Below are 21200 nucleotides of genomic sequence, written 5' to 3'. Positions count from 1 at the left end.
CAATTCATCTTCCATTTTGAGGCTTTGCATGTACCCATTTTAACATTGTTGTCCTTTTTTAAGTTTGTGTTTTGATCTTCCTTGTTGTCATAGTACCTTTTCTATGGACAGGGCTGGGTTTTTTTTGTTTACTTGTTTTTATTCATTTTTAGCCTGTTTTGTGTATTTTAAAGTAAGCTCTGCCTCTGGGGATTAGAGGGCACAGTCCGAAGATTCATATTATGGAGGCTACGGGCTTGGTCACTGGCTTTCTTCACTGGGGCCTCAAGTACTAGCAACTTGCCTACTATGGTGGGGTGGCCTGACCTAGTCTGGAGATTCTTCTCACTGGGCCTGGAGGCCTCACAGTTGGCATACTGAGCTAGGACTCAGGGGCTTTTGTTAGTGGTCTGTGCTGTGGCTAAGAGACTCCCACTGGCTTGACCACACAGTGTCTGTGCTGGGCCGCACTCCCCTTTTCCCAAAGTGAGACTGACTTTTCCTGAACTCCTTCTAAGTTATTTTAAATTGGAAAATTGTTCCACTCCATCTTTTTGTAGATTCTGTCACTCCAGAATCCACTTAGAAGTGTGATTTAATATTGTTTCCAATGGAAACTGGGGAGAGTTCAGGCAATTTCCTGGCTTTTCTCTGCCATCTTGGCTCTGCCTCTACTCAGTGTTTATATTCATATGTTAATTTTTTCTATTTTTTATAACTCTGTTCCCTTCCAAAAATTTTGTTTTGCTTGTGACCACTTCCTCCTTTGATATGTCCTCACTCTTAAAACATATATCTACCCCTTTTCTTTTAGTCTGTTCTTATTATACTTCTTTGTTGGATGAGATCAATTTTAATATCCAACTGAGTATATATGTGTGTTCTTCTATTTTTGAACCAGTTAATATGAGGATGAGACTTAAGTGTTAAAATGTTTCCCATTCTTCCTCTCCTTTACCCGTTATTCTAGTAAGTCCCTATCTCACCCTTCCATTTTTATTTTGTTATTACATCAACATAACAGTAGTAGTTGTCCTTAATAATTGAAGAGAACCAAAATGACATCAGTCAATGTTAATGTGGCAGTCAATAAAGTATATTGTGTCAGATTGTGGCTTACCATGCCAATACAAGCTTGAAATGCTTTCTCACAAGTTAGGCACAGATAATGGTACATGTCATGCTTGGCAGGTCTGTGCCAATATCTCTCAGGTCCCACAATCAATCCCAAAGTTCTTCAGAGAGACCTTGAGAATGTCCTTGTGTTTCTTCTTCTGACCTCTATGTGAGTGCTTGCTTAATGTGAGTTCTCCATAAAATAGCATTTTATGCAAATGTATATTTGGCATTCAAACAACAGGGCCATCCCACCAGAGTTGCGCTCTCTGCCATAGAGTCTGAATGTTTGGCAGTCAGCTTGAGAAAGGGCCTCCATGTCTGTACTTAATCTTGCAAGGTGTTCTTCAGAATCTTCCTAAGGTTTATGGGTCACCCAAGTGGAAATGACTAGGAGACAGTTGGGAATGCAGATTTATAGATGGTCTGCATAAAAATGATTAGAAAAAGCTGATTAGATAATAATTCCAATGGGAAGCACTGTGGGAAGAGAAGATGGCTGCTTATAAGAATAGCTGACATATACGTACACACACATATGAATATATGTACAATTACTCTATACATATTTCTATTTATCAGTTCTTTCTCTTTACAATTCATTTATAATAGATAAAATAACTTATTTGCTCCAAGTCATTCTTTAAAAAATATTGTTATTACTGTATTCAATGTTCATTTCACTCTTCATTATTTCACGCAAGTCACTTCCCATTCACTTTCAAAGTTATAATTGGTATTTGTGAATTTCCCTCCATCTTATTTTTACTTAATGATTCTCATCTTAGCCTCTTTTCACTCTATCCCTGTAACCTTATCTTCTCCCTTTACCCTCCTATTACTGATTTTACTCTCCACTCTAAAAGTTCCTCCCTTATCTCTTTACACTACTCTCCTAATCTTAATCAATGCTCCCTTCTAAAAGTCCCTGCTCCACACTACCCCCCATTTTCTCACCTCTGTAAAAGTTCAAGACTTCTAATTCTCTTCAGACATATACATTGTTTCCTTTTCAACCCAGATGAGAGTAAGGTTTTAGTATTACCAACCTTGCACTCCCATTTGCTTCCTCTGTATTAGTTCTTCCACTTACACCCCATGTTAATGAAATAATTTCTCCTTTTAACTTTTTCCTAACCAATTTTGTTATTTTTTTAGAATCACCTCATTATACAAAACTCAGTCCCAACCTTTTTTTTCAAACTACCATAGTAATAAGTTTTAATAATACTATTACTAGTAATAACAAATAATTACTATGGTACTTAGCTAGACACGGTCCCTGGATACTGCTATGGGAGAAGAGAAGTAAACACATGCATTGTGACTGAAAAACAACAGGATGAGCAAGAGCATTTTCAGAACAGTGTAGCTGGGGCTTAAGAGAGGAAAAAAGGAGTCCCTGAGGTTAAACCCCCTACAAAATTCTGAAAAAAAAAAACAGCAAGAAGGACTTGAGGCCTAAGGCAATTTTGCTAACAACTTGGGATTAAAACTTGATACTACTACTACTACTAATTAATGATAATAATGTAATAATAAGCTGCTAAAAGCAAAATAAGACAAATTAAAAACAAAAATCAGTAAGCAAAAGAAAAAGAACCCAGCCATTGATAATACTTTGGTGTAAAAAACGATCTAGGTTCATATTCAGAGAAAGATAGCTTTTAAAAAAGACATTTCTACCCTAAAGAGTAATATTAAATGTCCAGAAACCAAAAACAAATCTTGGAAGAACTTAAAAAGGAATTCAACTTTCCTGGTTGGGCCAGTGTTTGGTAGGGCATCAGCATGGGAGTCAATCTCCACCATAACAAGGACCAGAAAGTCCTGCACAAGGAGCCCAAGAGCCAGGACATCTACCTGTAGCAGTTGGTAAAGCTCTACCAGTTCCTGGCCAGTAGAACCAACTCACTTTCAACAAGGTTGTCCTGAAAAGGCTGTTCATGAGCTGGAACAACCATCCCCCACCCCCAATCATGTCCCAAATGATCAGGAAAATGAAGCTGCCAAGCAAGGACAATAAGATGGCTGTGGTTGTTGGGACTGTGACAGATGATGTGAGGATCCAGGATGTCCCCAAGCTGAAGGTATGTGCCCTTCATGTTACTAGCAATGCCTGAAATCACATCTTCAAGGCTGGTGGGAAGATCCTTACCTTTGACCAATTGGCCATGAACTCACCCAAGTGCTGGGCACTGTCCTGCTGTCTGGTCCCCAGAAGGGCCATGAGGTATATAGGCATTTTGGGAAAGCACCAGGTACTTCCCACAGCCACACAAACTATATGTTCGATTCAAGGTCTGAAAGTTCGAGTGTGCAAGGGCACTCCATTCCTGCTGAGGCTACAAAAACTAACTCCCTTCCTCCTTGTTATATTAAAGATTTTTGGACAAAAACAAAAAGAATTTGAAAACCAAATAAGAGAAAATGATGAAAAATTAGAAAAAAATGAAATCAATTTAAGAAAATTATGAAAAGATAGTTAACCAATTAAAAAAAGAGAAGCAAAACCATAAGGAAGAAAATAACTAATTGAAAACTAGAATTGGGCGAGTAGAATTGAATGACATTATAAGACACCAAAATATAATAAAGCTAGGAAAAATAAAAGAGAATATGAAACATTTCATTAGAAAAATAACTGATCAGGAGAACAGATCAAGGAAAGACAATATAAGAATTGTCAGACTACCTGGAAGTTACGATAGAAAAAATTTTGATACAACATATAAGGAAGTATTATGGAAAGTTGCCCCAAAGTTCTAGAACAAGAAAATAAGCTAGAAACAGAAAAGATCCACTGATCACCACCTGAAAGAGATCCTAGGAAGAAAAGTTACAGGAACATCATAACCACATTTCAAAATTTCCAGGTTAAAGAGAAAATATTGCAGAGGAACTTCTCACTCCAATGCTTCCACAGGCTCTGCTATGCTAGTCCTCCTCCTCATTCTAGGACTGCCACCCAGGACTGTGACCCAGATCCATGTATGGGCAAAGCAATAGAGTCATGCCTCAGTGCTGGCAAAAAAGACCCCTGTGATCTCCCTCTGTCCAGTTGTTCAGCTCCCTTACCATCTGTTGGCTGAGAGCTCTGGAAGCTGCTGCTGATACTGATTCAGTGGCTCTCAAGGCCTGCTCCTGGTTTGCTGGGGCTGGTTCTGTGCTTGCCCAGATTGTGCTGGACTGTGTTCCACTCTCATCCAGGTGTTGCTTACCTTTCCTGCTGGCCTTCTAAGATGTCTTTGACATCTGCGGGTAGAGAGGTCTGAACACTGCCACTGCCGCCACTGATTCAGTTGCCCTGAGACCTGCTCCAGGTTTGCTAGGGCCAGGTCTTTGCTGGAGTGGCCTACACTCCTCTCTCATCCTGGTGAAACAGACCTTTCCTGTGACCTTCTGAGTTGCCTTGGGCTGAAAAATTGTTCCACTCCATCTTATTGTGGGTTCAGCCATTCTATAATTTGTTTAGAGTCATTATTTAAAGACATTCGGAGAAGAGCTCAGGTGAATCCCCTGCCTTTACCCCACCATCTTGGCTCAATCTTTTGTTCTCATTATCTTTAATGAAATCATTGATGTTCCTATGAGGTTTATTCTTTGTCCCATTTATTCTTTAGGATTTCTTTATTTATTTTTCAATTAATTTTTAATCTATTTCCAGTGTTCTTCCCTGAATGTAATTTTATTGTATTACAAATTCAAAATAACTTATTTAATATTTCTGTTTTTCTGCATTTGTTTATGATGTTTTTATGCCCAAATATATTGTAAATTTTTGTGTGTATGTCAGATACCACTGCAACAAAGCCATATTCCTTTCTATTCCCATTCTATTTTCTCCAGAATTCTATCATATCCAACTTTTCTAAAATTCTATTCAGGTCCTTAACTACTTTATTGGGGTTTTTTTATTACATTTTTCTAGTACTGAAAGGGGAAAGCTGAGGTTACTCATGAGATAGGTTTGCTCTCCATCTTCTTCTGTAACATTCATTTAAGTATTTGGACATCATACCATTGGTGCATATTTCTTTGGTATTGAAATTATTTCATTGTCTATGGTACCTTTTAGCAAAATGCAGTTTCCCTGCTTATATCTTTTAATTAGATTTATTTTTGATTTTGCTTTGTCTGCAATCTTAATTGCTACCCTTGCTTTGGACCTTTCTCGCTATTGTTTTCAATAGTTAGCTCTGTGAGTCTGCAAGTTTTTGGTCTTTCCCAAGGAGAATTATCTAACAAGAGATGTTGTAACTGCTCTCCAGAACTGTGCTCTGTTCTGTCAGGAACCATAAGCACTCTTCTTCACCCTGGAACTGTAACCAGGTCCCTTGCATCTGCAGCCACAACTGCTAGTGACCTTGTGCTTTTATTAGCTCTGGAACTGCAACCCGGTATGAGCAATGCTACAGGATCTCACACCCAGTACCCTCAAGATCCCCTCTGATTTCCTTCTATCTAGTTGTTCCACCCCCTTACCATCTGTGGGTTGAAGGCTCCCTAAGCTCCTGTTGCTGCTGATGAGCTGCCTCCAAGTCCTGCTGCCAGCACTCCAACATAATCCTTACTACACAGTCTGCACTGGCTCCCAGGTCTGACCAGCACCTGCAGAGACAGACCTTTCCTGCTGACCTAGGTTGTCCTAGGCTGCAATATAGTTTCATCCCAGCCTCTTGTTGGTTCTGCCTCTCCAGAATTTGATTTGAGGAGTTATTTTAAAGTTTTTTGGAGGGGAGTTTGGGAGACCTCAGGTTAGTCCCTCCCTCTATTCCTCCATCTTGGCTGTACCTCCTGCCCTTCTATTTTTGGTGCTTCCAAAGTGGTGTGACTTGGGGTTAGGTGTGGTCATTACTTTCTTAGTCTCCACTCTGGTCCTTACCCAGGTAGGGGCCCTGATCTCTTGCTTATGCAAGGACAATAATTGCTCTTTGCCCTGGAACTGGCTAATGGATAATTGAGTTGTCAAACTATTCTTGGTTGTGTGCACAATGGTCCACTGTAATCTCCTTTTGACCAATGATCCAATTCCCTTATTGTCTCTGGATAATGAAAGCTCCTGGTATTTCTGCTAACATTGCCTTTAGCCCCATAGCTGATATCTCTACTAAGCTGCACTAAAGCCAGCCTTTACTTCAATACCACAAAACTTTCCATCTGACCCCTTGTGCTAAAATAATATTTCAACCTGACCTTTTGATAGTTGTTTTACTGTAGAATTAAATTTGACATTATTTTAAATATTTTTAGGGGAATGTTGGGAGAGCTCTACTAAAACTCTCCCTTTGCTACTAAATCTTGGGTATTGTAGGTACTTCATAAATCATATAGGGACTCATCTGCAAGTTAGAACCTGACACTAGCTCTAATAAATTTTAAATGTGGAATGGAATTTGTGAGGCAGTCATCTGATACTTCTTAGCAAAAATTAATTGCTATGACTGTCTAATCTACATTTACTTTTGCTATGTTCATTTTTTCCATTTATTACTTATTTACATTAACATTTTAATGTAAGTTCCAAATCCTCTCTATCCGTCCTGCCCCTTCCTAACCCATTTGGAAGGCAAGTATATGATATTAATTATACCTGTGAAATCATGCAAAATACATTTCCATATTAGTCATGTAAGAAAAAAATACAAGGAAAATAAAGAAAGTGAAAGAAATATACTTCAATCTGCACTCAGAGTAATCATTTTTTCCCTCTGGATGTGGATAACATTTTTCATCATAAGACTTTCACAATTGTCTTGGATCATTGTATTGATAAAAGTAGTTATTTTTCACAGTAAGAGCTACAGTATTACTCTTACTATGTACAATGATCTAGTTCTGCCCGGTTCTTTATTCTTCAATTGATACAGGTCCACTCAGAATTTTCTTAAAGCATTCCCTTTGCCATTTCTTAAAGAATAATAGTATTCCATCATAATCACATTTCTCAGCTTGTTCAGCCATTCTCCAAATGATGGGCTTCCCTTATTTTCCAATGCTTTGGCATCCCAAAAAGTTGTTATAAATATTTTGTACATATAGATCCTTTCCCCCCCTTTTCCTTTGGTCTCTTTTGCATATGGACCCAGTAGTGGTATTGCTGGGTCAAAGTTTTAAAGCTGTTTGGGCATAGTTCCAAATAATTTTGCAGAATTTTTAGACCAGTTCACAATTCCAACAGTACTGCAGTAGTGTACTTATGTTTTAACATCCCCTGAAGTATTTGCCATTTTCTTTTCATTTCATGTTAGTCAATTTGATAGGTGTGAGGTGATGCCTCAGAGTTGTTTCAATTAGCATTTCTTTAATCAATAGTGATTTCTAGCTTTTTCATATGACTATAGATAACTTTGATTTCTAACTTCTAACAACTGCTAGTTAATGTCATTTTTCTATCAATCGGTGAATGATTCTTATTTTTTATAAATTTGACTCAGTTCTTAATACATTAGAGAAATCAGGCCTTTATAAAAGCATCTTGCCCTAAAACATTTTGATACCACTTCATTACTAAGGTATATTATAGCAAAATGTAGTTTCTTTCAATTGGGGCTATTTTTCCTTTTGATATGTCTCAGATTATGATTATTCCCCTTGCCTTTTTATTTTGTTTTTTTAAATTCTATTAATTTATCTTGATTTATCAACAATCACTTCTATATGCTTTTGAGTTGAAAATTTTTCTCCCCCTTCCTCCCCCCCCATCCTCTCCCAGACGGCACACAATATGATATAGGTTTTACATTTACATTCCTAATAACATATTTACACATTAGTGAAGTTGTGAGTAAAAATTAAAACCAATGAGAGGAACCATCAGAAAGATGAAACAAAACTCAACAGAAGGTAATAATAAGTGATAATGATTCGACTTCCATAGTTCTTTCCTTGGATGTGGACAGTTTTTCCATCCCGAGGCCTCTGGAGATGTCTTAGATCCTTGTAATGCTGAGAAGGGTTCAGTTTAACAATATTAGTCATCAAATATCATGGCTGTTATTGTGTACAAAGTCCTCTTGGTTCTGCTCACTTCACTCAGCATCAGACCATATAAGTCTTTCCAGGTTGTTCTGAAGTCAGCCTGTTCATCATTTCTTATAGCACAATAGTATTCCATTACATTCATATACTACAACTTGCTCAGCCATTCCCCAATTGATGGGCATCCTCTCAATTTCCAATTCTTTGCCACCACAAAAAGAGCTGCTATGAATATTTTTGTACATGTGGGTCCTTTTCCCATTTGTTTGATCTCTTTGGGATATAGCCCTAGAAGTGCTATTGCTGGATCAAAGGGTATGCACATTTTTGTAGCCCTTTGGGCATAGTTCCAAATTGTTCTCCAAAATGGTTGGATCATTTCACAACTCCACCAACAATGTATTAGTGTTCCAATTTTCCCACATCTTCTCCAACATTTATCATTTTCCTGTTTTGTCATGTTGGCCAATCTGATAGGTGTGATGTGGTACCTCAGAGTTGTTTTGATTTGCATTTCTCTAATCAATAAATTTAGAGCATTTTTTCATATGACTATAGATGGCTTTAATTTCTTCATCTGAGAACTGTCTGTTCATATCCTTTGACCATTTATCAATTGGGGAATGGCTTGTGTTCTTATAAATTTGTCTTAATTCTCTATATATTTTAGAAATGAGGCCTTTATCAGAGAGACTTGTAAAAATTCTTTCCCAATTTTCTACCTTCCTTCTAATCTTAGTTGCATTGGCTTTGTTTGTGCAAAAACTTTTCAATTTAATGTAATCAAAATTATCCATTTTGCTTTTTAATGTTCTCTATCTCCTGTTTGGTCATAAATTCTTCTGTTCTCCATAGATCTCATAGGTAAACTATTCCTTGTTCTCCCAGTTTACTTATGGTATCAGCCTTTATATCTAAGTCATGAACCCATTTTGACTTTATTTTGGTATATGGTGTGAGATTTGGGTCTATGCCTAGTTTCTGCCATACTCTTTTCCAGTTTTCCCAGCAGTTTTTTTCAAAGAGTGGGTTCTTATCCCAGAAGCTGGGGTCTTTGGGTTTATCAAATAATAGATTACTATAGTCATTGACTACTGTGTCTTGCATATTTAACCTATTCCACTGATCCACCTCCCTATTTCTTAGCCAGTACCAAGCAGTTTTGATGATTGCTGCTTTATAATACAATTTAAGATCTGGAATTGCTAGGCCACCTTCCCCTGCATTTCTTTTCATTAGTTCCTTTGATATTCTGGACCTTTTTTTTTCCAAATGAATCTTGTTATTATTTTTTCTAACTTATAAAATAATTTTTTGGTAGTTTGATTGGTATGGCACTGAATAAGTAAATTAGCTTAGGTAGGATTGTCATTTTTATTATATTAGCTCGGCCTACCCATGAGCAACTGATGTTTTTCCAATTATTTAGATCTGATTTTATTTGTGTGAAAAGTGTTTTGTAATTGTGTTCATAGAGTTCCTGGGTTTGTTTGGGAGGTAGACTCCTAAATATTTTATAATGTCTACAGTAAGTTTAAATGGGATTTCTCTTTCTATCTCTTGCTGTTGGGCTTTGTTGGTAATATATAGAAATGCTGATGATTTATGTGGGTTTATTTTATAGCCTGCAACTTTGCTAAAGTTGTTTATTATTTCAAGTAGTTTTTTACTTGATTCTCTAGGATTCTCTAAGTATATCATCATGTCATCTGCAAAGAGTGATAGCTTTGTTTCTTCTTTGCCTATTCTAATGCCTTCAATTTCTTTTTCTTCTCGTATTGCTAAAGCTAAGGTTTCCAGTACAATATTGAATAACAGTGGTGATAATGGACATCCTTGTTTCACCCCGATCTTATTGGAAATGCTTCTAGCCTGTCCCCATTACATATAATGCTTGCTGAAGGTTTTAGATATATGCTATTTATTATTTTAAGGAAGACTCCATTTATACCTATGCTTTCTAGTGTTTTTAATAGGAATGGGTGTTGTATTTTATCAAAAGCTTTTTCTGCATCTATTGAGATGATCATGTGGTTTCTGTTGGTTTTGTTGTTGATGTGCTCAATGATGCTGATAGTTTTCCTAATATTGAACCAACCCTGCATTCCTGGTATAAATCCTACCTGGTCATAGTGTATTATTCTTGTGATAAGTTGCTGCAATCTATTTGCTAGTATTTTGTTTAAAATTTTTGCATCTATATTCATTAGAGAAATTGGTCTATAATTTTCTTTCTCTATTTTGACTCTTCCTGGTTTAGGTATCAACAATATTTGTATCATAAAAAGAATTTGGTAAGACTCCTTCTTCACCTATTTTCCCAAATAGTCTATATAGTATTGGAATTAATTGTTCTTTAAATGTTTGATAGAATTCGCATGTAAATCCATCTGGCCCTGGAGATTTTTTCCTAGGGAGTTCATCAATGGCTTGTTCAATTTCTTTTTCTGAGATGGGGTTATTTAAGTATTTTACTTCCTCTTCGGTTAATCTGGGCAATTTATATTTTTGTAAATATGTATCCATTTCACTAAGATTGTCAAATTTGTTGGCATATAGTTGGGCAAAATAATTCCTAATTATTGTTTTAATTTCCTCTTCCTTGGTGGTAGCTTCACCCTTTTCTTATTCTTGATACTAGTAATTTGGTTTTCTTCTTTCTCTTTTTTTAATTAAATTAACCAAATCTTTATCTATTTTATTGTTTTTTTCCCATAAAACCAGCTCTTAGTTTTATTTATTAGTTCAATAGTTTTCTTAATTTCAATTTTATTAATTTTTCCTTTGGTTTTCAATATTTTTAATTTGGTGTTTAGTTGAGAATTTTTAATTTGTTTTTCTAGTTTTTTTTTTGTATGCCCAATTCATTAATCTCCTCTTTTTCTATTTTATTTATGTAAGCATTTAGAGATATAAAACTTCCCCTAAGAACTGCTTTCGCTGCATCCCATAGTTTTGGTATGTTGTCTCATTATTGTCATTCTCTTGAATGAAATTGATTGTTTCTATGATTTGTTGTTTGACCCAATCATTTTTTAGGATTAGATTATTTAGTTTCCAATTATTTTTTAGTCTATCTTTCCATGGCCCTTTATTACATATAATTTTTATTGCATCATGATCTGAAAAGGATGCATTTAATATTTCTGCCTTTCTGCATTGGATTGTGAGGTTTTTATGCCCTAGTACATGGTCAATTTTTGTGTATGTGCCATGTACTGCTGAGAAAAAAGTATATTCCTTTCTATCCCCATTCAGTTTTCTCCAGAGGTCTATCATACCTAACTTTTCTAATGTTCTATTCACCTCCTTAACTTCTTTCTTGTTTATTTTGTGGTTAGACTTATCTAGTGCAGAGAGGGGGAGGTTCAGGTCCCCCACTAGTATAGTTTTGCTGTCTATTTCTTCCTGTAACTCCCTGAACTTCTCCTGTAAGAATTTGGATGCTATACCATTTGGTGCATATATGTTTAGTAATGATATTACTTCATTGTCTATGGTGCCTTTTAGCAGGATGTAGTTTCCTTCCTTATCTCTTTTGATTAGATCTATTTTTGCTTTTGCTTTGTCTGAGATCTACCCCTGCTTTTTTTACTTCAGCTGAGCATAATATATTCTGCTCCAGCCTTTTACCTTTACCCTGTATGTGTCACTCTTTTTCAAATGTGTTTCCTGTAAACAACATATTGTAGGATTATGGTTTTTAATCCATTCTGCAATCTGTTTCCTTTTATGGGAGAGTTCATCCCATTCACATTCACAGTTATGATTACTATCTGTGTCTATTTTTCCATCCTTTCCCCCATTTATGCTTTTCTTTCTCCTTTTTCCTTTCCCCCTTCACTAGTGTTTTGCTTTTGACCACTGCCTTCTTCAGTCCCTCCCCCTTTTATTATCCCTTTCCCTTTTCTTCCCCTTTAGTCTTACTGCTTCTTCCCTCCCTTCTTTCCCCCTCCCTTTTCCCCCTCCCTTTTCTTTCCCTTTTCCCTCCTACTGCCTATAGGGCAAGTTAGATTTCTATACCTAACTGATTATATTATGCCCTTCTTGAGCCAAATCTGATGAGAGTAAGGTTCAAACAATGCTCCCCACCTCCCTTCTTTCCCTCTGCTCTAATATGATTTTGTGTCTTTTCCTGTAATGTAATTTATCCTTGTCTGCCTCCTCCTTTCTCAATACATTTTCTAAGATCAGATTGATCCACTTATTTGGATCCATTTAACCCACTTGATTAGATTTTTTTTATCATTACATCAAAGTCAACTAATATCCACCCTTTTTATGTATACTCCTTTAACATGGTGTAATAACAATACAGTTCTCAAGGGTTGCAAGTCATATTCCCTTGTAGGGGTTTAAACAGCCCCCCCCTTATTAACAACATATTGTATCTTTCTGTCCCATTTACCTTTTTCAGTCCTTCTTGAGTCCTGTACTTGAAGATCAAATTTTTTGTTGAGCTCTGGTCTTTTTATCAGGAAAGTTTGGAAGTCTCCTATTTCGTTGAATATCCACCTCCTCCCTTGAAAAATGATGCTCATTTTTGCTGGGTAATTGATCCTTGGCTGCATTCCAAGCTCCTTTGCCTTAGAATATCATGTTCCATGCCCTCTGGTCTTTTAATGTAGAAGCTGCAAGGTCCTGTGTAATCCTGACTGTGATTCCATGATATTTAAATTGTTTCTTTCTGGCTGCTTGCAGCACCTTCTCTTTCATCTGGTAATTTTGGAATTTTGCTATTATATTCTTGGCGTTGTCAATTTGGGATCTCTTTCAGGTGGTGATCTGGATTCTTTCTATATTTTCCCTTCTGGTTCTAGGACTTCAGGCAGTTTTCCTTTATGATTTCCTGAAAGATACTGTCCAGGCTTTTTTTCATCATGATTTTCAGGTAGTCCAATAATTTTTAAATTGTCTCTCCTGATCGATTTTCCAGGTCGGTTGTTTTACTGATGAGGTATTTTATTTTCATCTATTTTTTCATTTTTTTGTTTCTGTTTGACTAATTCTTGCTGTCTCATAGAGTCATATGTTTCCATTTGTCCAGTTCTAGTTTTTAATAGATTGTTTTCTTCTGATAGTTTTTGTACTTCTTTCTTCAATTGGACAATTGTGTTTTTTAGGGACTTGTTTTCTTCAGTTATTTTTTTCCAATTGGCCAATTGTATTTTTGAAGGACTCTTCTACCTCTCTCATTTGACTATTAAAATCCTTCTTGAGCTCTTCTAAGAAGGCTTTTTGGGCTTCAGACCAGTTCATATTCCCTTTTGTTGTTGCAGATGTGGGTTTGTTGACAATGTTGTCCTCTTCAGAATTTCTGTCTTGATCTTCACTCTTCTTACAATATGAACCTATGGTACATTTCTTTTTACTCATGGTGTTTCTTTATTCCCTGGCCTTTAAAGAGATTGAGCTCTCCTGCTGGGGAACAGAGGGCACTGACCCAAGCTTCTTGTGTTGGGAGCCTAGGTCTTGGTCACTGGCTTTGTGTGCTGGGGCCTCTTATGTTGGCAGTTGGAGGCTGTAGGTTTCTGGCAGCTTACCTCGTGTTGGGCTGGAATCAGCAAGGCTGGAACTTTCAGGCAATTCTAGGTTGCCTGCTTTTCCTTTCCTTTAGCTTTCTTCAGCTCCTTTTAGATGGGTGCTGCAGGGTGTTTATCTGCCTGGGGCCCCTGCAGTGTTGTCTCCCTCTTTCTGCTAATGCACTGGGAGATTCCTTTGGTAGAGTGCTGAGGCACTCCTTGGTTTTTCTGAGCTGGTTTCCACTGTTCCCCCCCTCACTGAGGCACTGGAGGTCCAGGTGTTGGTGTTTGCCTTCTACCACCTGGGCTTCAGGATTTCTTCACTATTGGAGGCTGCAGGGCTCAAACAGCTCACTTGGTGTTGGGCTGGAACCACTAAGGCCGAGGCTTTAGGAAGCCTGTAGGTTGCTTTCTTCACCTCCTTTCAGATGAGTGCTGCAGGGTACTTATCCACCTGGGGCCCCTTGTAGTTCTGCCTCCCTTATTTTTGCTGAGGCACTGGGAGACCTGTTTGCTGGGCTGCTGCACTGCTGCTCCCCATCTTTCTTCTAGTTCAGCTGTTCCAGGGTTTTTTTCTGGGGTGATATTTTCTGGGTTTTCAGAGGTTGATAGGGGAGAGTGAGAGTGACTACCTTTTCACTCTGCCATCTTGGCTCCCAAAAGCGGAAACACCCCCTGCCTCTTTTAAAAAAAAAAATCTCAGCTGAAGCATAATAGATTCTGTCCCAGCCCTTCATTTTAACTTTGTATGTATCTTTCTATTTCAAGTGTATTTCTTGTAAACAACATATTGTTGGATTCTAGTTATTAATCCATTCAGGTATTCATTTGTATTTTATGGTTGTGTTCAACCTATTCACAGATATGATTACAATTGTGCATTTCTGTCCCTTGTATTTTCTTCTGATTATCTTTCTCTCTCTCTTTTTATCCTATATGGCCTCAGAAGTCTTTTTTGCATCTTATCACTGCCTCCCTTAATCTACCTACTCTTTATCACTTCCCCTCTTTCTCTTATCCTTTTCTCTCCTACTTCTCTGTTGGGTAAGGCAGATTTATATCTGTGTGTATTTATATAGGCATTCATGCTTGTGTATGTATACATATAAATTTATATACATAAACATGTATACATACACATATGTGTGTGTATATTTTCCCCTCTTTGAATCAATTCAAATGAGAATTAGGTTTAAGATTTGCCTGCAAAACCACCCCATGTTTCTCATGACTGCAAAAGCTCTTCTTTTCCCTTCCCCCTTCTTCCAGTGCATCCCTCTTTCTCCTCACTTCATTTTTGAGATCTTCCCAAAACAACTGATTCACTCCCATGCCTTCTGTCTATGTAAACTTTGCCCAATAACCCTGATAATTATAAAGTTCTCAGCACTTATGTGTACCATTTCCCCACAAAGAAATACAAAGAGTTTAACCTTATGTAGTCCCTCATAATTTCTCTTTCGTGTTTACTTTTTTATTGTTCTCTTGAGCCTTGTGTTTGTATGTCAAAATTTCTGTTCATCTCTGGTCTTTTCATCAGGAATGCTCAAAAGTCCCTCTAATCCATTAAATATAAATTTTCCCCCTAATGGATTACACTCACTTTTGATGGATTTTCATGTTAGGATTTCTTTCAGGAGGTGATTGGTGTATTATTTCCATTTCTATTATATCTTCACTTTCTAGGATATCTGAGCATTTTCCCCTAATAAATTCCTGAAACATGATATCTAGGATTTTTTTTTATCATGGCTTTCAGGTAGTCCAATAATTCTTAAATTATGTCTCCTTGATCTATTTTCCAGGTAAGTTTTTATTTTTTCAATGAGATATTTCAAATGCCTTCTATTTTTATCCTTTTTACTTTGTTTTATTGTTTCTTCATGTTTCATGGAGTCATTAGCTTGTACTTGCTCGTTTCTAATTTTTAAGGAATTATTTTCTTCACTGAGGTTTTTTGCTCTTTTTCCATTTGGCTAGTTCTACTTTTTAACGTGTCCTTTCCTGCAGTGAAATTTTCCTGCTGCTTTCAACATTTAGCCAAGTCTGTTTTGAAGGTGTTATTTTCTTCAGCTTTTTTTCTGTGCTTCTTTTTACCAAGCTATTAATTTCCTTTTCATAATGTTCTTGCATAACTCTTTTCTCAGGTTTTCGTCTTCTATTCTGCTCCCTCTTTAAATCTTCTGTGAATTGTTACTGAGATTCTCTATATTTTTATTAAGACTTTGCTATTAGACATTTCCTCCTTGTTGTCTTCTAAGTTTGTATCTTGATTGTCCTTGTCACTCTAGCATATTTTCATGGCCAGGATATTTTTATTGTTGTTCTTCTTGTTGTACTTGTTTGCTCATTTTCTCAGTCTATTTTTTTAAACTTTTACCTTTAAGTTCAAGTTGGGCTCTGCTTACCTAGGGGTGGAAAGGTACTGCCTAAAGCTTCTGTCTTTTTCATGCAGCTGTTTTTCAGAGCTAGTTCTAGGAATCTGCAAGTCTTTGGTTTTTCCAAGATTATATTATTTTGGAAGAAGTATAGTAACTGCGTTCCTGGTCTGTGTTCTGGTCTCTTCCCTGGAAAGGCCCCTCCTCCCCTGCAGTCATAAATGCTAGTGCTTCTTCCTATCTTGAAACTACAACCAGACTCCCTGCTTCCTTGTGAGAGGCAATAAACACTCCTTTCCACCTTGGAACTGCAACCCAGAATTGTGTATGTGCAATGGTGTTGTTCAAAAAGCACTTGATCCTGTTCTCTGGTGTCAGCTCAAGGTTTCCTGTACTCTCTTTCTGATTAATTTTCTTATCCCTTTACCATTTTTAGGCTCACAGATCCTAAAGCTGATACTACCATTGTTGAAGATACTTCTAAGGACCACCACTGGTGTTGCCCACATATGTGTTCTGAGATGGCCCCATTCTCATGTCTCAGACTTGGCCTGATGACTTCCTAAATTGTCTTAGGCTGGAAAAATGTCTCACACTGACTTTTTGTTTTGTTTTGGTTTTGGCTATGCTGCTCCAGAAATAGATTTGACACATTATGTTAGGGGTTCTTTGGAGGGGAGTTCTGAGAGACTTCATTTGGGTTGCTTCCTCTACTCCATCATCTTGGCTCTGCCTTTCTATGTGTTTAGTTTTTAAAGACGTTTATGAATTTATTAACAGTAGAACATTCTCTTTAAATTGAACTTTTAACACCTCTTGTTATGATGCATCTTGTGTGCCTACATTTTCTGGATCAGAACTTAAAATCTATTTACTTTTGATCATCTCAATTTTTATAACTGGTTGCTCAGCAAACTTAGTTAAGACAAGGTACAGAATGAGTTTTTCTTTTTTTAATGGAAAAAAAATCTTCAGTCCTCTTGGACCTGACAGTTCAAATTAATCAAACCTCTTTACTGTCTGCATGATAGAACAGCTTTTTCTTTGGTTGGTTTACAGACACCTCTCTCTAAGTTAACATCAATCAGTGTTCAGAAGGGAGAGAAAATCTGTTGCTTTGAGTGTGAATAATCTGGTGCATATGCTTTCAATTAGTGGCATCTTTATACTTCTGTTCTTCATCTAAATGAAAGCAATCTTTAGTTTTCTGATTATTCACATTTTTGGAAGTCAGAAGAAAACTGGTGGTGGAGAACAAAAACAACCATGAAGCTTTAACAAATATACTTGCCTAAGCTGAAACATTTTACAGCTGCCCTTGAAAAGAAGGGTGTTGTGGATATGAAATATCTCTATAGAGGAAGTCAATCCAGTGGACATCTACTTATTTTGCAATTAATAAAGGGAAATATGACTTTCTGAAGTTGGGCTTGAGAAGTAGGAATTTAAATTTGTAATGAATTTATATGAAACTCTTATAGCATATGGCAATTTAGAAGGCAGTAGATATCTGCTGTTGCCTAATACACATGCTTCATGAACTACAAGAGGAAAAAAATCCATTTAACATAACTCTTAACAATCTGCATGTTTTCAAATGAATTGTAAAGTGCAACTATCCCTTTCCGGTTAGGTTCAAATAAGAAATACACAGTGTGGGCCAGGATTTCTCAATGAGGCTCTGCTGCAGCTCCGGAATGTGGTATCAAAGAAACTCATTTATAGCTTTTAATAGTGCCCATTAATGGCAGTCACTCTTGGAGTAGACTGCTAATCAACTTTGCCTTCTCCAAGCATTTCCTGTTTATGCAGCTCCACATAGCGTCTGTATTATGAAATGAGTCAGAAATTAGCATGGCCTGTTCCCACGTGGAAATCATTCTTCCTTTTATAGGAATAAAAGAATAGTGCAGCTGGATATTGTGCCTGGTGTCACTGGCATAATGAAGGCGTCTCCGCTAAAGCTAAACGGGTAAGGTTGAAAACCTAAAGAAAATATAAGAAAAATTGTTCCCCTCATGGCTAAACTGCCTTCTAGGTTCCATTACTGTGTGGATTTCCAAGTGCTCACTCACATTTCTCATGGAAGAAATCAGCTAACTTCATTCAATTAAACTAGACTGCAGTCTCCCCTCATGCCCAACATTAAGCAGGAAGAGGCTTGGAAAAGGGATAACTCCGGACCATCTGCCCTTTAACAGTGAGAGCTGCAGTGGCGGGGGGCAGGGGTGGGGAGTACAAGTTCGTAATCTTTAATTGAAATGCAGGTGGTAAGCAAAATTTCAGCTGTTTCACCCTCTAATGTAGGAATTCTAGCGAGAAGAGATTGAAAAATCAGCCAGGGGAGTGGGCTGAGTGGATAGACGTAGGTTTCTTGCAGCCTATAACTGAAAAGAGAAAAGCTTTGCACCCACCCCTTCTCCTCCTCCGCTTCCCTCTGGAACCTAGAAATATTCTCCTGGTGCGGAAAACTGCACAAGTTCTGACAGTGGAAAGATGCAGGGAGCTCTGCCTCCTTATCTTTCCCGCATGCATTAAAAATAAAATAAGATAAAACTTCGAGGTTTTATATTTACGCAATTGTAGTTAGTTATTATTGCCCTTATCATATATTTTACCTTAAACTCTCATTTCCATACCTCATCGCAGCTCAAGCACAGCTGATTTGGTAGTCTCTTTTGATTATTTTTTGCACTCCACATCTTACTTCAGGACAACAAACTCGAATGTCCAATGTAGAACGGCGTTATTGTGGAGCGAATTTATTCATCTACCTACTGGCTCTGTTGGCAGAGAAATGCAAGGGGAGAGCAATTAATGCGATAGGGGGGGAAGTTATATAGCCAGGTCTAAAGCGAGCCTTTTTTAAACATCTGGGCTTTCTTGACTCTAGATGAGGCAGCTACAACTCCATAAAGGTGGGAGGAAAGGGAGAGAGGAAAGAGCCTGGCTATGGACAGATTTTAAAGGAACAGAAAATGTCAATCCCTCCCACCAAATAAGTAGTTTGTTTAATTTGCCTCTAGCCTGACAAAAGGATCTATTACCTGAGCTGTATAGGCAAGGACTTCCTGCGTTGCGCTCTTGCTTGCGCCCTTGCATGAGCCCCTGTGTCCAAGTATCAGCGACGCACTGCTAGGCACCAGTCAGGCCCTGAGAGACTCAGTCTTGTGGCTTTTTAAGTCATTTTGCACTTCCTAAAGGTCTCCTCCTCCTTCGTTACCCCCTCCCACCCAGCACTGACAGCTTTGTGAACTGCCTCTGCTGAGATTCTTCCATTTGCCCCTGATTTATTTTATGCCAGGTCCTGATACGTTTTAATGTAATGGCGACAAGACATCTTGGTTCTTTACAATAACAGTTAATTTCTGTTCCGTGGCTCTGTGGGGATTGAAGCGAAACCAGGAAGCTCTTGAAAGATTGGAATTCTAGGGCTTCCATACTGGATTCTTTAAATTTTTGAAATGGTTTTGCCAGTTTGGTGTTCAAGACCTTTCAGGGTTCCAAAATAGCTGAGCTTCATTTTAGTAATTAGGTGTTCAAGTTTTAAAAGGATCTCCGAGTTTTTCGCTTAGACATATACGTACATCTCTCTCTCTCTCTCTCTCTCTCTCTCTCTCTCTCTCTCTCTCTCTCTCTCTCTCTCTCTCTTTCCCCTTCCCTCCCCCTCCCTCTCCCTCTCCCTCTTTTTCTCTTTCCCCCCTTCCCCCTGTCTCTTTCTGCTTCCTTCCTCCTCCTCCTCCTCCTCCTCCTCCTCCTCCTCCTCCTCTCTCACCCTCCGTGTGTGTATTTCTCAATAAGCTTTCATCTCAATCAATACAGGGGGAAACTCTCTCTGGACAATTGAAAAGTCACGAGAATCTCACATCTTATTTTCACATAATTTCTTCTTTTGGAATCAGGAAAAAGATGAGCACGTTGTCCTCCAAATATGCACGATAATAATACTGTTTGGGGAAAAGATTCCTCCCCTACAGATCCATAAAGCAGCTGAGACAGGGAAAGCAAAAAGATACATACACCACTTGCTGTCATCTGTGGAGGGAAGAGGAGACCTGTATTTGGCTGGGGCTTTACAAGCCCTTTAGTTCAGCACCGGCGGGGATGGACAGCGCTTCTGGACACAGCTGTAGCCACCCAGGCAGAACTACATTGCCTCTTCTCTTGCTGCGGTTGCTGCTGTTGCTGCTACAGATGCCTGGGCTCTTCAGTCCTTGCTGCTAAAAGGCTGTGCTCCAAGATACCACCCCCATCCCGCTCCCACTTTTTTTTTTATTTTGACGGACGAAAAAGTAACCCTCCCCATACCCCTGGTGCAAGTACCTACACGGCGGTGGAGTTAGCTTGATTGTGACTTTTAGTTTTCGGAAGCAACTTCAAGACTAACGTTTTGCACAGGGGTAGGAGGGGAAGGTAGAAAGAAGGAGAGGAAGTTCCTGGAAGCTTTGAGAAACTATGGGCTCTGTGGTAGGGGTCGAGGTACCCGTAGGTCCAAAATACTCGAAATAAACAAGATGTTCGTGGGCGAATTGCAAATGTTTTGAAATAGCTTTTCGAGAGGAGGGTCGAGAAGAGCCACAGGACACATTAGAAAAACTGAAAATACATCTAATTCCAGTATATTGGCAAGTACGTGATGATGGCATTACTTATTACTATTTATGGCTGATTTTTGTGTTTTGTATAAACAAAACAAGTCTTCATTTTCATAGGGGTGCAGCAAAGGTAAGCCATTTTAGTTTCAAATGTGTGTGTGTGTGTTTTTTTAATGCTGTATACCTAGGAACCCTCTGTTCTATTATCGTGCTCTGGTTCTAAGTTCTTTGAAGTGCTTTAGCTAGCCATAATAAGTTATGTTTTTTAAGCCCTGCATATGTTGGCTTTCATAGGAAGAATAAAGTAAACCTTTAATGTGCAAGCTTTAGGATTTGTCTTTCTTGTCATTTATTTTTTTTCTCTTCCCCTGAGGATTATCGAATTTGGGGCTTTATAGAGTATATTCAAGCAGTTGTGGATAGTAGAGTGTTTCATATATAAAGTGCCCAAAAAGTTAGAAGTAGAAGCTTCAATTCCCCCCCCCGGCTTTTTTTTTTGTATTTGTCCACAATGATGTTTTACTATTTGCTGTACAAAGGAAAAGGCAGATTTTCTCTCTCAGACCCTTAAACGTTAGTTTTTTTTTTTCTCTCTTCTTTCCAGAGAGGTTCAGCTGATTGCTGGAACA

The 21200-nt window shown here is 38.0% G+C and overlaps 1 pseudogene; it reads left to right on the top strand.

Annotated features, from left to right (window-relative positions):
• Positions 1-2886: 2886 nt before the first annotated feature.
• On the top strand, positions 2887-3438 carry LOC110212547 (large ribosomal subunit protein eL18 pseudogene; annotated as a pseudogene).
• Positions 3439-21200: the final 17762 nt, after the last annotated feature.

The sequence above is a fragment of the Phascolarctos cinereus genome, unplaced genomic scaffold (genome assembly GCF_003287225.1).
Source record: "Phascolarctos cinereus isolate Bilbo 61053 unplaced genomic scaffold, phaCin_HiC Scaffold_4;HRSCAF=312, whole genome shotgun sequence".
Lineage (NCBI taxonomy): Eukaryota > Metazoa > Chordata > Mammalia > Diprotodontia > Phascolarctidae > Phascolarctos > Phascolarctos cinereus.
The sequence above is the reverse complement of the archived record's forward strand: the minus strand, read 5'-3'. Positions and strand labels throughout refer to the sequence as shown.